Raw genomic sequence first — 6,969 nt, forward strand, 5'->3', positions numbered from 1 at the left:
AGAAAGCAGCGTTTCCATTTGATGAGTCAAAGAAGACAAAATCATCACTTCCTGATAAACTGCTCCAGTTCGAGAAGCTACTGTTGGCCTTTTTTTCTTATATAATAAATTTATTAAGCTTCAAAAGACGAAGAAGATACGCAATGAACATGCGGTTGCTTTTGAAATTGTTAAGGGGTTCGCATACTGGATGTGCCACGCCATGACATGACACGCCATGTTTTTTAGAATTGTTTTTTAGAAATAGATTTCTATCAAGTTAGGCACACCAGCGATAGAAGTCAGCGGTGCCCAGCTATGACTGAGGACATTGTTCAAATTTCTGTCGCACCACAGAGCACCATTTGCATAGTTTCATATTAAATAACATGCGAATGTGCATGCTTGGTGTGTGCTATTTACAACTGTCATATGCGCGATGTGGCATAGCACATTCAGTGTGCGACCCCCTTGAGATGTTCTTTTGGAAAACAAAGGCTCAAAACAGTTCTTGAGGTAATAGTAATATAATAATAATAATAATAATAATAATAACATCGAACCATTTTGATGACAGACTTTGGCTGAGGGATTTTAGAATGACCAAAACAACATTTCAGACAAACATTGTGGTCAGTCTGCTGGTTTTCGACTAATGTGATCCCATCGCACACATTTTTTTGTGATTTTTTTGATGCGCATGCCCGAATTTATTCAGTAAATGTGTTTCTATCATAGTTTATACACATCTTTATTAAGTTTGTCCTACTCAGTTGTGTGCATAAAAATAGGGGAATGAAAATAGCTACTGACTTTTATTGATAGCCAAATGTTCTGAAAAAAAGTCACCTACATCTTGTATGGAGTAAAGAAATTTGCATTTATTTGTGAATAAATTTAAATTTACTATTATTACCATTACTATTATTAATTGTTTTTCTCATATTTTGTGTCAAAATGTAACATATTGCTCCCAAACAATGTTCCTTTTCTGATGACATCATCAAGTCCATTACTTTTTAGACTCCTCCCCTTTTCATAACTAACCATCTAGGGTATACTTTTGACTATCTAATACAGTGGCTCCCAAAGTGGGGGCTAGGACCATCTGGGGGGTCTCAGGACAATAAGCGGGGGGTCACTTCTTGATTTCCAAAAATATCATATACAGTATGTTGCTAAACTATTAGAATTAGCATATATTATCCATAACCTATAGAAAATAAACAGTATTTAATAATTACATAAAAAAAACAACAACATGCAAATAAAAAGCCATCAACCTTTCACTTTTTTATCCATTGGATTGCGACCCCTGGGGTTATTAGATTAATGACACAGCAATAGTGTTAGTTGCAGCATATTGATTTTACAGCACAATGTTAAACTTTAACACTTACGGCACTCATATACCTTAAAAATAAAGGCCATGACTAAACATAGAGGTTCAAAGGTGTGGTCTCTGAAATTAAACCAAGAATAGTCTTGTGATGTACACATTGTGCTCACCATTCTTATTAAGTAAGTTTAATATTAAATTAAACAAAAGAATAATGACTAAGAAAATTAGATGATTGGTAGACTATTGATAAGCTTGTTTATATAGTTTCTACTGGTGTGTGTGTGTGTGTGTGTGTGTGTGTGTGTGTGTGTGCGCACCATTGTGAGCAATATTTGTATGTTTATAACCACCTACAAGGATGGTGGGGGTTGCAAGTAACTAGAATTGTTATTTTTAGGGATCGCAAGCAAAAAAGCTTTGGAAGCCCTGGTCCAATCAGTTCTTTTTTTGATTAAATACTCTTTTTTTTCCTTTAAAATACCTCATTTTATCCTGAAATATCTTTGACTATTCACAATTAAAAGTAAAAATGTCTATTTTAAGTGTGACTTAAATGCACAGTCTCATTTGGAGCCAGTGTATGTTGTTTTTTTTTCAGCATCTTGTAGTTTGAATATGAAAAGTTCGACTAAGTTGTTGTTTTAAATGGTTAGATTATATTTCAGTTTTCATTCGAGTCCCATTTTCATTTCTACAGTTATTTAATTTCTTTTTAAAGTGTGTGTATGTGTGTCTATGCTCTATATAGTGTATTACAAGGGCGTAGATTTGCTCTAGACATTGGTGGGGATCATACACCCCTAGAGCGCGTGCATTGAACAGCATAAATTCTGTTTTACGCTTTTAAAAACATAAATAAACACTTAATAATACAAATAACAATCATGCCCCATGCTGCAAAAGTCAATTTACATGATTTTCCTGCAGTCAGACTTTGAGGAGGTATGAATGTAGAGAAATTTAGGGAGGTTTTAACTCTCAGAATTTAACTGTTTTATCCTGATTATTGTTTTTCATAATCATGAAGGCCAAAATGGAAACTGAATTTTGATTAATTGCACAGCCTTAGTTAATAGTATTACGGTGAACTTGTAGTGAACTTGGTGCACATGTAGGTTAAGAGTTGAAGGAGCATTACTTTATTTTGAAGTCAATTAAATTATTAGTAGGGACATTTCAGTAATTGGTGGGGGCACGTCCACTCTGTCCTTGCCAATTGTACTCCCTTGGCGTATTAACCTTTCAAAAAGCAATACAGTGCACATATTGGTCAGAATGGTGTACTATAGTATTGTGCAAATACCATTTTGCAAATCTTCTTGCTCTACATTGTGTAAATGTGGTTTTTAGTCATTTCTATTTGAGTTTTTAGTCATGTTAGTACATTAATTTAAACTAGAAAAGGAAAGTTCTTAAACAAACTTTATGGTGGCTTGAGAAACCCCAGTCTGAAAGTTTGAAGTAGCTTTAAAAATGAATCTCTGGATTAGTTTTTCAAACATTTGAAGCAGTCGGCATAGATAGATAACTACAGGTTAGCTGGTTTCTAGTATGGATCTAGTCATGTTACTTGGTAGGTGGTTGCTAGGGTGTTCTGAGTGGTTGCTAAGACATTGCTAGGCGATTGCTATGGTGTTGTAGGGGGTTGCCAAGGCATTGCTAGGCCATTCCTAAGGTATTCTGAGCGGTTGATAGGCGGTTGCTAGGGTGTTCTGAGTGGCTGCTTGGGCGTTGCTAGCATGTTTTGATTGTTTAAGGCATTGCTAGGCAGTTGCTAAGGTGTTCTGAGTGGATACTCGGCGGTTGCTAAGGCGTTGCTAGGGTGTAGCTAGGCGGTTGCTATGGTGTTTTGAGTGGTTGCTAAGGCGTTACTAGGTGATTGCTAGGGTGTTCTAGGTGGTTGCTAAGGTGTTGCTAGGCCGTTGCTAAGGTGTTCTAAGTGGTTGATAGGTGGTTGCTGGGGTTTTCTTAATGGTTGCTAGGGTGTTGATGGTGTGTTTTGACTGTTTAAGGCATTGCTAGGCATTTGCTAAGGTGTTCTGAATGGTTTCTTGGCGGTTGCTAAGGCGTTGCTGAGGTGTTGTTAAGGTGTAGCTAAGTGGTTGCTATGGTGTTCTGAGTGGTTGCTAAGGCATTGCTAGGGTGTTCTGAGTGGTTGCTAAGGCATTGTTAGGTGATTGCTAGTGTTTTAGGTTGTTGCTAAGGCGTTGCAAGGCCATTGCTAAGGAGATCTGAGTGGTTTATAGGCGGTTGCTAGGGTGTTCTGATTGGTTGCTAGGGCATTGCTATAGTGTTTTGACTCTTTAAGGCATTGGTAGGCAGTTGCTTAGGTGTTTTGAGTGGTTGCTCTGTGGTTGCTATGGTGTAGCTAGGCGGTTGCTATGGTGTTCTGAGTGGTTGCTAAGGCATTGCTAGGCAATTGCTATGGTGTTGTAGGTGGTTGCTAAGGTGTTCTGAGTGGTTGATAGGAGGTTGCTAGAGTTTTCTAGGTGGTTGCTAAGGTGTTGCTAGGCAGTTGCTAAGGTGTTCTGAATGGTTGCTAAGGTGTTGCCAGGCAGTTGCTATGAGGTTTTGAGTGGTTGCTAGGACGTTGCTAACATAAATTACCATGGTTCTATTATGAATTTGCATGCATGTTTTAGCAGACATTAGCATGTTGTTACCATGGTTCTAGTATGAATTAACATGTTGCTAGCATGTTTCTTGTTTAAACTAGCATGTTGTTAGCATTAATTTAGTATGAATTGGTATGTTGCTAGTATGATTAGTATGTTTGTTAGTATGTCCAATGTAAAGTCAATAGCAGTTTTTAACAATGGAAGTCTAGGGGACAGTTGCTAAGGTGTCTGAAGTGGTTGCTAGGGTGTGGCTAGTAAGATGAAAGGTCATCAGTCATTGGCAGATTGGTAGATTGGGAGTTAAATAAGCCCAACCTTAAGTCTGTATGACAGTCTGGTGCAAAGTTATGAGGTCATAAAGTTTGGTCCAATGTTACGTCAATGGGACTTTTACAAATTTTCTGGGTTAGTTTGGGAAAACCGTAAGTCGGATCAGGTGTAAAAGATATAGCAACCAGAGTCAGAGCAGTTTGGAAGTTTGGTGTTAGTTTGGTGGTTGTAGTATGAATATTCTAAGAGGAGATGCATGTAGAAATTAGTCTTAGAAGAAGACGGAAGAATATGTAGTGTAACAGTATGTTGGCTTTCTTAAGCCACTATAATTACATGGCAACTATTTCAGAGGCAACAATCGGAAATGCATTTAAAAACATATATGTACTGTAGTAATGTGCAAATGCCATTATTAACACACTGTAACAACAAATTTGCACCACAAAAGCACAAAATACCATTGGAAATATAAAACCCATCTTACATGGTGTTTTTCAAAGTACTATAATAATACCACCTGCTACAGTCACACAACCCCCATTAAACTGTGTAAAATCATAGTATCGTTTAGAAAAATGGACTAAAATGAAATCTGCTGCATAAGAGTGAAAGTGGAAAACACTAAAGCACAAGCGTGACAACTGCTCCACTTGAAAAATAGCAGGCTCATCTCAAAAAACACAAGTCTTTTCTCCTGTCACAGTTTGACCACAGCATGTCTGCTTAGTTCCTCAAAGCAAACTGATAGATGAAGAAATAATAGCTAAAAACACTAGTGGAATCCAGTTTGATGTGTCTTTCTGAGCCAAAACTTTCCAAAAATTCATTCAAAACTCGAGGTCAAGCACAATAAATCTAGCATGATAGCATATCAGCTTATCTGAAACAGCAGAAGATAGTAAATTACCAAAACAAAGGCACAAACTCAGTTCAAAACACAGCGTACAAACTTAAAAACTCAATTTTTTTATGCTCACCTCAATCCAAAGAGCTCAAAAACAAGGAAAGAGGTATAAAAGTGTTGTTCTTGAAGACCAGCGTTCGACTTTCTGCCAACTGACAGCTCTGGAGAGAGTAAAAATGCTGCGTTAACCACAGACTAAAACACACTACACTGCTACAACTTCCTCTTCAGGCTGGCAAACAGACTCATGGCCTTTAGATTTTCACGGCGAGAGAGATATGATCGAAATCTGCCAATGGTGGATGGTTTAGAAGCCAGACTGGATGTGTCTTTTGCATGTGCTGCAGTAAATTTCACACTATCAAGTGCACTCGTGCAGGTTTCCATGAGCGGAACTCGAGCGCTGGTGGTTAAAGTGGTGAACGAACATCAGTTTGTTTTTGCTTCTGAGAGCTTGTGAACTGAACCGCCGCTCTGTTGATGAGGTACTATAAGGTTTGATGAGTATTAACTACACTTGGAGGCTCTTTGTGGTTTTATTGAATGGAATTTCTTGTAAATGGGAATTTTACAAACATGAAATGACAAAAAAAGTCAAGACAACAGATATTTTTATGTTACTTTAACTTATTTTAATAAGTAAACAGGTTTCAACATTTTTTTAGTTGAATGAAATGAACTTTTCTAGTCATCTCAACTTCAGTCAAACTGATATATAAATATAAGATGATAAACTTAAACTAAATGTTTCAATTGAAAACAACAAAAAAACATTTACTAATATATATTTTGAAATTAAATCTAAAAAAAAAAACAAAAAGGACTAATTTATGTAACTTTGGACGCTATTATAGATAACTAAAACAAACAAAAAAATAATAAATAAAGCTGAAATTAAATACTACAATAAAAAATGAACTGAAAAACATAAACAAAAAACATTTACTAAATATATATTTTGAAATCAAATCTAAAAATAAATAAATAAAAAGGACAATTTTCTTTAACTTAGGATGCTATTATTGATAACTAATAAGATAAATAAATAAATAAATAAATAAATAAATAAATAAATAAATAAATAAATAAATAAATAAAACTGAAATTAAATACTACAAAAAAAATTAACTAAAAAACGTAAACAAAAAACATTTACTAAAATATATTTTGAAATTAAATCTAAAAAAATAAATAAAAAGGACAACTTTCTTTAACTTTGGATGCTATTATAGATACCCAGAACAATAAATAAATAAATAAATAAATAAAATAAATAAATAAATAAATAAATAAAACTAAAATTAAATTCTACAATAAATAAAATTCTATAAAAAAGTTAACAAAAAATATTTACTATATATTTTAAAATGAAATAAAAAATAAATAAATAAAAAGGACAAATTTCTTTAACCGGATGCTATTTTAGATAACTAAAACAAACAAAAAATAAATAAAACTGAAATTATATACTACAATTACAAAATGAACTGAAAAACGTAAACAAACAAAAAACAGACAACTAATTAAAATAAGTTATTATACTATAAAGCCGTGTAGAAATATTACAATGATATTATCGAAACTTTAAAAAAATAATGAAATGTTAACTAAAGATTAGGCCCATACGGAATCTACACGCACAGAAATCCACAGATTTCTACAGATTTTTGAATCTATTTATTTCGTTGTGTAAATGTGTGTAGTTATTCAGTTTTTAAATTAATTCCAATAATAATATTGACTAACATAAAATGTTCATGATTTATTTACAATACAGTTTGTGCAGTAATATTTTCTGTCTTATAGTAGATACATTATATGAGTGACGTGCCTTGTTTACCAAATAAGTAGAT

The 6,969-nt window shown here is 34.3% G+C and overlaps 1 protein-coding gene across 3 annotated transcripts in view; it reads right to left on the reverse strand.

Annotated features, from left to right (window-relative positions):
• The window catches only part of arhgef18b (Rho/Rac guanine nucleotide exchange factor 18b), a 98,408-nt gene extending 92,829 nt beyond the window's left edge, over positions 1 to 5,579 (reverse strand). For all 3 annotated transcript variants that reach the window (XR_015521730.1, XM_087304011.1, XM_087304010.1), the window contains exon 1: positions 5,190 to 5,579. The gene's annotated coding sequence lies outside the window, so the exon portion shown is untranslated. The remainder of the gene's footprint in view (positions 1 to 5,189) is intronic.
• Positions 5,580 to 6,969: the final 1,390 nt, after the last annotated feature.

The sequence above is a fragment of the Danio rerio genome, chromosome 22 (assembly GCF_052040795.2).
Source record: "Danio rerio strain M-AB ecotype USA chromosome 22, GRCz13ab, whole genome shotgun sequence".
NCBI classification, from domain to species: Eukaryota; Metazoa; Chordata; class Actinopteri; order Cypriniformes; family Danionidae; genus Danio; species Danio rerio.